Source organism: Argopecten irradians, chromosome 16 (assembly GCF_041381155.1).
Source record: "Argopecten irradians isolate NY chromosome 16, Ai_NY, whole genome shotgun sequence".
Classification (NCBI taxonomy): Eukaryota; Metazoa; Mollusca; class Bivalvia; order Pectinida; family Pectinidae; genus Argopecten; species Argopecten irradians.
In genome coordinates, this window is record NC_091149.1 from 7,213,692 (window position 1) to 7,221,715 (window position 8,024).

Consider the following 8,024-nt stretch of genomic DNA (forward strand, 5'->3'; position numbering starts at 1 on the left):
GTTACCACATTACAGGTCAGCGACCAGGACTCGCCATACCGTAATCTTTATGGTTACCACATTACAGGTCAGCGACCAGGACTCGCCATACCGTGTCTTTATGGTTACCACACAACTGACCAATTGCCAGGCAGTATGAAGCCACGCTTCTTGCTCGCATATGCTACAATGTTTCCATTCAATATATATCGGAGCAAACACCGTAGCATATCTGTACATACCACACAATAAATTCATCTTCTGATAGAGACACTGCCATGCCGATTTCTACAGAAAATTCAAGTGTGCTCATACAAGTAAGCAATGGCGACAATGAGTCCTCGGTGAGAACTGGTCACCTGCCAGTATATAGAATTTGAGAAGGCTCCATTTATGTAATTCTTTCAGAGGAATACAATGTAACAGTGACAAACCTTAACTATCAAAATCCAAGATGACTGCCTGTCAATCATCTTGTTGACGGATCAGTCCCATCATTTATTATGGATAATACTATAACCAAAGGGAAGTGTACATGTGATATTTCAGACATATCTCCTCTGTACTTTCTAAGAAATAGTGGTAACAAGACTTATTCAAAGAAGAATAGCCAAATGGATGACAGATAATTTGAATAGATAAAAATACCATTGAATGAAGTTTCAACAAAATCTACCAATTTGTTCTGAAGTTATCGTCAGTAAACCAACATCCAGACAGACAGATGGACAAACAGACAAATGGAGAGACAGATGGACATATGTGCAGACAGATGGAGAGATATCCAGACAGATGGATAGATGTACAGACAGACAGATGGAGGGATAGACATACAGACAGATGTATAGACAGATGGAGAGATATCCAGACAGATGGACAGACAGAGGGACGGACAGATGGACAAAAGTACACAGACAGATGGATATATCATGACCATACAGTATGTACAGACAGACAGATGGACTGACAGAGATGGACAGACAGACAGACAGATGGATATATCATGACCATACAGTATGTACAGACAGACAGATGGACTGACAGAGATGGACAGACAGACAGACAGACAGATGTACACAGATCAACAGATGGACAGATATCCAAGCAGACAGATGTATACAGACAAATGTAAAGACAGATGGACAGACAAACAGACAGTTGGGTCAGAGAAAGTTTTAAATGACAGCTTCAGGGTCCCTTATCAATATTCTATCAATTTCAGACTAATTTACTTGGAGATTGAAAGTTGTGGTAGGGGGGTACTTTTATGCAGAATAAAAAGTACCCCCTATTGCCCTGGGATGGGAATGAGCTCGGTTGGGTCAAAGAAAGTTTTAAATGGACAGCTTTAGGGTCACTTATCAATATTCTATCAATTTCAGACTAATTTACTTGAAGATTGAACTTTTTTGATAGGGGGGGGTACTTTTTATGCAGAAGAAAAAACAGTAACCCCCCCCCACCAGGACAGAACAGTGCTTGTGTTTTAGTGACCTCATGGTCATTGTATGTGTATATGATTGTCTCTGATCAAAATTTGTTGAAATAGACCAAACAAAAGTAAAAAAAAAAAAAAAAAAAAAATCCCTGGGGGTGGGGATTTTCTCAGTTTGGAATAACTGCCACCCTCAGTTCTGCTCTAACTAAATTCAAATATTTTGAGACAAAATATATTAAATATGAACATTTTCAGTAGGGGGGTACATTTTATGCAAGGGGGTTTGTTTTGGTAGAGGTATAAAAAGTATCCGGATACTATTTATGCAGGAGGTACATTTTATGCATGACACCGGTAACAATTACTGATATATCTTATTTATTTGATTTAATTACATAAATTTCCAAAGGTGAATTGATGATAATTATATAAAGTTGTGTTTTTTTATTCAAAGTATCAGTTGATTCAATTATTAATGACGTGCCCGGAATCAAAAGAAATAAGCAAATTCGTAAAATTTCCATCCCCCGCTTTCAGGACATATTGTAGGTAAACATTATTGAGGTTAGGTTTAACCTTGGTTGAAACATAAAAAAATAAACTGAAGTCTTATTCGGAAGTAAGACATTTAACTTTGTTTACCAAGTTTGAAAAAAATCAGTAATATTTATTGCAGTTATTGTACAGAAGTGACAGAAAATGATTTTTTTTTAATCAAATCAAAGGGCCATAACTCTGCTAATTAAGATCTGCCAAAAGTGGCAATCGAACTTGGCTAAGCCCTTAAGGCATTGAACTTTTGTTAATTTGTTAGTTACACAGAAACTGCAGAAAAATGACATTTGTAGTAAATTAAAGGGCCATAACTCTGGAAAATAACATCCACTGAAAGAGTTAAACGAACCTGGCCAGGCACTTAAGGCATTCAACCTTGTTACCAAGTTTGAAGAAAATTGGTTAATATTTATTACAGTTATATTACGGAAATGGCAGAAACTGACTTCTTTATAATTTAAGCAAAGGGCCATAACTCCGCTAAATAACGTCCGTTGAAAGTCGCGATTGAACTTGGCTGAGTCCTTGTTACTAAGTTTGAAGAAAATTGGTGTACATTTGTTACACTTATTGCACGGAAATGGCAGAAAATGAAATGTTTTGGAGATAGCGGGGGATAATAATTGAACATGTAACACATGCTTTTCGCATAGTAAATACATAGTAAAGGTGACCATATGTGACCACTTTTCATTTCGTTGATTAAACAAATTACGCAATGCATTATGGATACCAGGTAAGTAGATGGTGTCTAATGTTTGTTCATTTCCTTACATAATGATTGACTCGACATGCACAAGTGTCCCGATAACTTGAACACGCTTTTTCATTAGTGGGCAGTTTTATGAAGACTTATTAGAATCACGGCAAATGCGGCCCATGGTCCCAGGGGTTAGTAAGGGATAGTGCGAATAATACCTGGGACCGAAGATGGACGGACCCAGGACCAGACAGACAGACCCCTGAGGACCAGACAGACCAATGAACAGACAGACCCTGGACCAGGACGAAAGGGACCCAGGACCAGATCTTTCCAAGACCAATTGAACCCAGGACCAGACAAACTCAGGTCCAGACGGACTCAGGACCAGACAGGCTACATGGACCAGACTGACCCAAGATCAGACTGACCATTGAGACAAGACCAGACAGACATAGAACCAGACAGACCCAGAATCAGAACTAAACACACCCAAGACAAGATCATCCCAAGACCTGACTAACCTGGGACCACAACCAGACTGACCAAGGAACAGATGTACCCAGGACTAAACAGACTCGGGACCAGAAAGATCCAGAACCAGATAGACCCAGAACCAGACGGACACAGGACCAAACTATCCAAAACAAGACAAACCCAGGACCAGATGGACCCAGGAACAGATGGATCCAGGATCAGACATATCCAGGACCAGACGGACCCAGGACCAGACAGATTCAGGACCAGATGTATTCAGGACCAGATGGACTCAGGACCAGATAGACCCAGAACAAGACAGACCCAGGACAAGACAGACCCATGACCAAGACTTAACGGACCCTTGACAAGATCTCCCAAGACCAAACATTTAAATATTTGAACATTTCTATTGTGTACTAACCTTTGGGTTTACGGTGTGTTCCTTTGCCCTTTCACATACTTACACTGCTGTGCACAGTATGTTCCCCGTTGAGCACACTCGTCAACGTCTGTGAAATAATTAAGATACACAATTATTACAAATCTCTGGGGACCAATATAATGAAATCACTTCATTATAAACATAGTTTGTTATGTACATATTATAGACATAATACAGGAATCCTGACACTCGTCAACGTCTGTGAAATAACAAAGATACACGGTTATAACAAATCTCTGGGGACCAATATAATGAAATCACTTCATTATAAACATAGTTTGTTATGTACATATTATAGATATATTATAATCCTGACACTCGTCAACGTCTGTGAAATAACAAAGATACACAGTTATAACAAATCTCTGGGGACCAATATAATGAAATCACTTCATTATAAACATAGTTTGTTATGTACATATTATAGACATAATACAGGAATCCTGACACTCGTCAACGTCTGTGAAATAACAAAGATACACGGTTATAACAAATCTCTGGGGACCAATATAATGAAATCACTTCATTATAAACATAGTTTGTTATGTACATATTATAGACACAATATAGGAATGCTGACACTCGTCAACGTCTGTGAAATAACAAAGATACACGGTTATAACAAATCTCTGGGGACCAATATAATGAAATCACTTCATTATAAACATAGTTTGTTATGTACATATTATAGACATAATACAGGAATGCTGACACTCGTCAACGTCTGTGAAATAAACAAAGATACACAGTTATAACAAATCTCTGGGGACCAATATAATGAAATCACTTCGTTAGAAATATAGTTTGTTATGTACATATTATAGACATAATACAGGAATCCTGACACTCGTCAACGTCTGTGAAATAACAAAGATACACGGTTATAACAAATCTCTGGGGACCAATATAATGAAATCACTTCGTTATAAACATAGTTTGTTATGTACATATTATAGACATAATACAGGAATCCTGACACTCGTCAACGTCTGTGAAATAACAAAGATACACGATTATAACAAATCTCTGGGGACCAATATAATGAAATCACTTCATTATAAACATAGTTTGTTATGTACATATTATAGACATAATACAGGAATCCTGACACTTGTCAACGTCTGTGAAATAACAAAGATACACAGTTATAACAAATCTCTGGGGACCAATATAATGAAATCACTTCGTTATAAACATAGTTTGTTATGTACATATTATAGACATAATACAGGAATGCTGACACTCGTCAACGTCTGTGAAATAACAACAGTTCATAACTCAGCTTCAATATTTCTACCAATGTTTAAAAGTATCTTTTTTATTTATGTATATAAAGCAGATGGTGATCTTGTAGCATAGACAAGTTAAGAAATATACATTGGAGTATGGGGTATATACTTTGATTACCAAATCTCAGAATTTTCTGTCACAATTAACTCATCTTTAAAAATTTTGCATCAAAATTTCTAACTTTTGATTGACAGAAATTATTTTTATCTTTCAGTATAAAAAATGAAGTTTATTTCCCAAACACAGGATTCCTGGTCATTAACTATAGCTCACCTACACATGATTTGTGATCATTGACTGTATAACTCACCTTCACAGGATTTGGTATTGTTGACTGTATAACTCACCTTCACAGGATTTGGTATCATTGACTGTATAACTCACCTTCACAGGATTTGGTATCATTGACTGTATAACTCACCTTCACAGGATTTGGTATCATTGACTGTATCACTCACCTTCACAGGATTTGGTATTGTTGACTGTATAACTCACCTTCACAGGATTTGGTATCGTTGACTGTATAACTCACCTTCACAGGATTTGGTATCATTGACTGTATAACTCACCTTCACAGGATTTGTGATCATTGACTGTATAACTCACCTTCACAGGATTTGGTATCGTTGACTGTATAACTCACCTTCACAGGATTTGGTATCATTGACTGTATAACTCACCTTCACAGGATTTGGTATCATTGACTGTATAACTCACCTTCACAGGATTTGGTATCGTTGACTGTATAACTCACCTTCACAGGATTTGGTATTGTTGACTGTATAACTCACCTTCACAGGATTTGGTATCATTGACTGTATAACTCACCTTCACAGGATTTGGTATCATTGACTGTATAACTCACCTTCACAGGATTTGGTATCATTGACTGTATAACTCACCTTCACAGGATTTGGTATCGTTGACTGTATAACTCACCTTCACAGGATTTGTGATCGTTGACTGTATAACTCACCTTCACAGGATTTGTGATCGTTGACTGTATAACTCACCTTCACAGGATTTGTGATTGTTGACTGTATAACTCACCTTCACAGGATTTGGTATCGTTGACTGTATAACTCACCTTCACAGGATTTGGTATTGTTGACTGTATAACTCACCTTCACAGGATTTGGTATCGTTGACTGTATAACTCACCTTCACAGGATTTGGTATCATTGACTGTATAACTCACACCTCACAGGATTTGTGATCATTGACTGTATAACTCTCACCTTCACAGGATTTGACTGTATCGATTTGACTGACTATACCCCACCTTCACAGGATTTGGTATCATTGACTGTATAACTCACCTTCACAGGATTTGTATCGTTGACTGTATAATCACCTTCACAGGATTTGGTATCATTGACTGTATAACTCATCACAGGACTCACCTTCACAGGATTTGGTATTGTTGACTGTATAACTCACCTTCACAGGATTTGGTATCGTTGACTGTATAACTCACCTACACAGGATTTGGGATCGTTGACTGTATAACTCACCTTCACAGGATTTGGTGATCGTTGACTGTATAACTCACCTTCACAGGATTTGTGATCATTGACTGTATAACTCACCTTCACAGGATTTGGTATCATTGACTGTATAACTCACCTTCACAGGATTTGGTATCGTTGACTGTATAACTCACCTTCACAGGATTTGTGATCATTGACTGTATAACTCACCTTCACAGGATTTGTGATCATTGACTGTATAACTCACCTTCACAGGATTTGTGATTGTTGACTGTATAACTCACCTTCACAGGATTTGTGATCATTGACTGTATAACTCACCTTCACAGGATTTGTGATCGTTGACTGTATAACTCACCTTCACAGGATTTGTGATCGTTGACTGTATAACTCACCTTCACAGGATTTGTGATTGTTGACTGTATAACTCACCTTCACATGATTTGTGATCATTGACTGTATAACTCACCTACACAGGATTTGGTATTTTTGACTGTATAACTCACCTACACAGGATTTGGTATCATTGACTGTATAACTCACCTTCACAGGATTTGGTATCATTGACTGTATAACTCACCTTCACAGGATTTGTGATCATTGACTGTATAACTCACCTTCACAGGATTTGGTATCGTTGACTGTATAACTCACCTTCACAGGATTTGGTATCGTTGACTGTATAACTCACCTTCACAGGATTTGGTATCATTGACTGTATAACTCACCTTCACAGGATTTGGTATTGTTGACTGTATAACTCACCTACACAGGATTTGTATTGTTGGATTTGTGTATCATTGACTGTATAACTCACCTTCACAGGATTTGGTATCATTGACTGTATAACTCACCTTCACAGGATTTGGTATCGTTGACTGTATAACTCACCTTCACAGGATTTGGTATCATTGACTGTATAACTCACCTTCACAGGATTTGGTATCGTTGACTGTATAACTCACCTTCACAGGATTTGTGATCATTGACTGTATAACTCACCTTCACAGGATTTGTGATCATTGACTGTATAACTCACCTTCACAGGATTTGGTATCATTGACTGTATAACTCACCTTCACAGGATTTGTGATCATTGACTGTATAACTCACCTTCACAGGATTTGGTATCATTGACTGTATAACTCACCTTCACAGGATTTGGTATCATTGACTGTATAACTCACCTTCACAGGATTTGGTATCATTGACTGTATAACTCACCTACACAGGATTTGGTATTGTTGACTGTATAACTCACCTTCACAGGATTTGGGATCGATGACTGTGTGCCTCACTTTCACAGGATTCAGTTTCGTTGACTGTATAACTCACCTTCACAGGATTTTGTATCATTGACCATGCACTCACCTTCATAGCGATCTTGTACCCCTCCTGACAGGAACAGTAGTATCCACTGTCACTGAGATCTGTACAGGTCTGGGAACACCCGCCATTATTTACTGAACAGTTCATATTTCCTGACAGTTTATCTACAACAAATGAATTTCAGAATACCACAAATAGTTCACAAATACATCGAAATGTTTACACAATAGTTCACATTTGCCATTCATCTTTAATTGAAATACATTATGTATGTAAGCAACTTGCTGGAAATGTCTGTTTTATGCAACTGTTCTTGCTTCC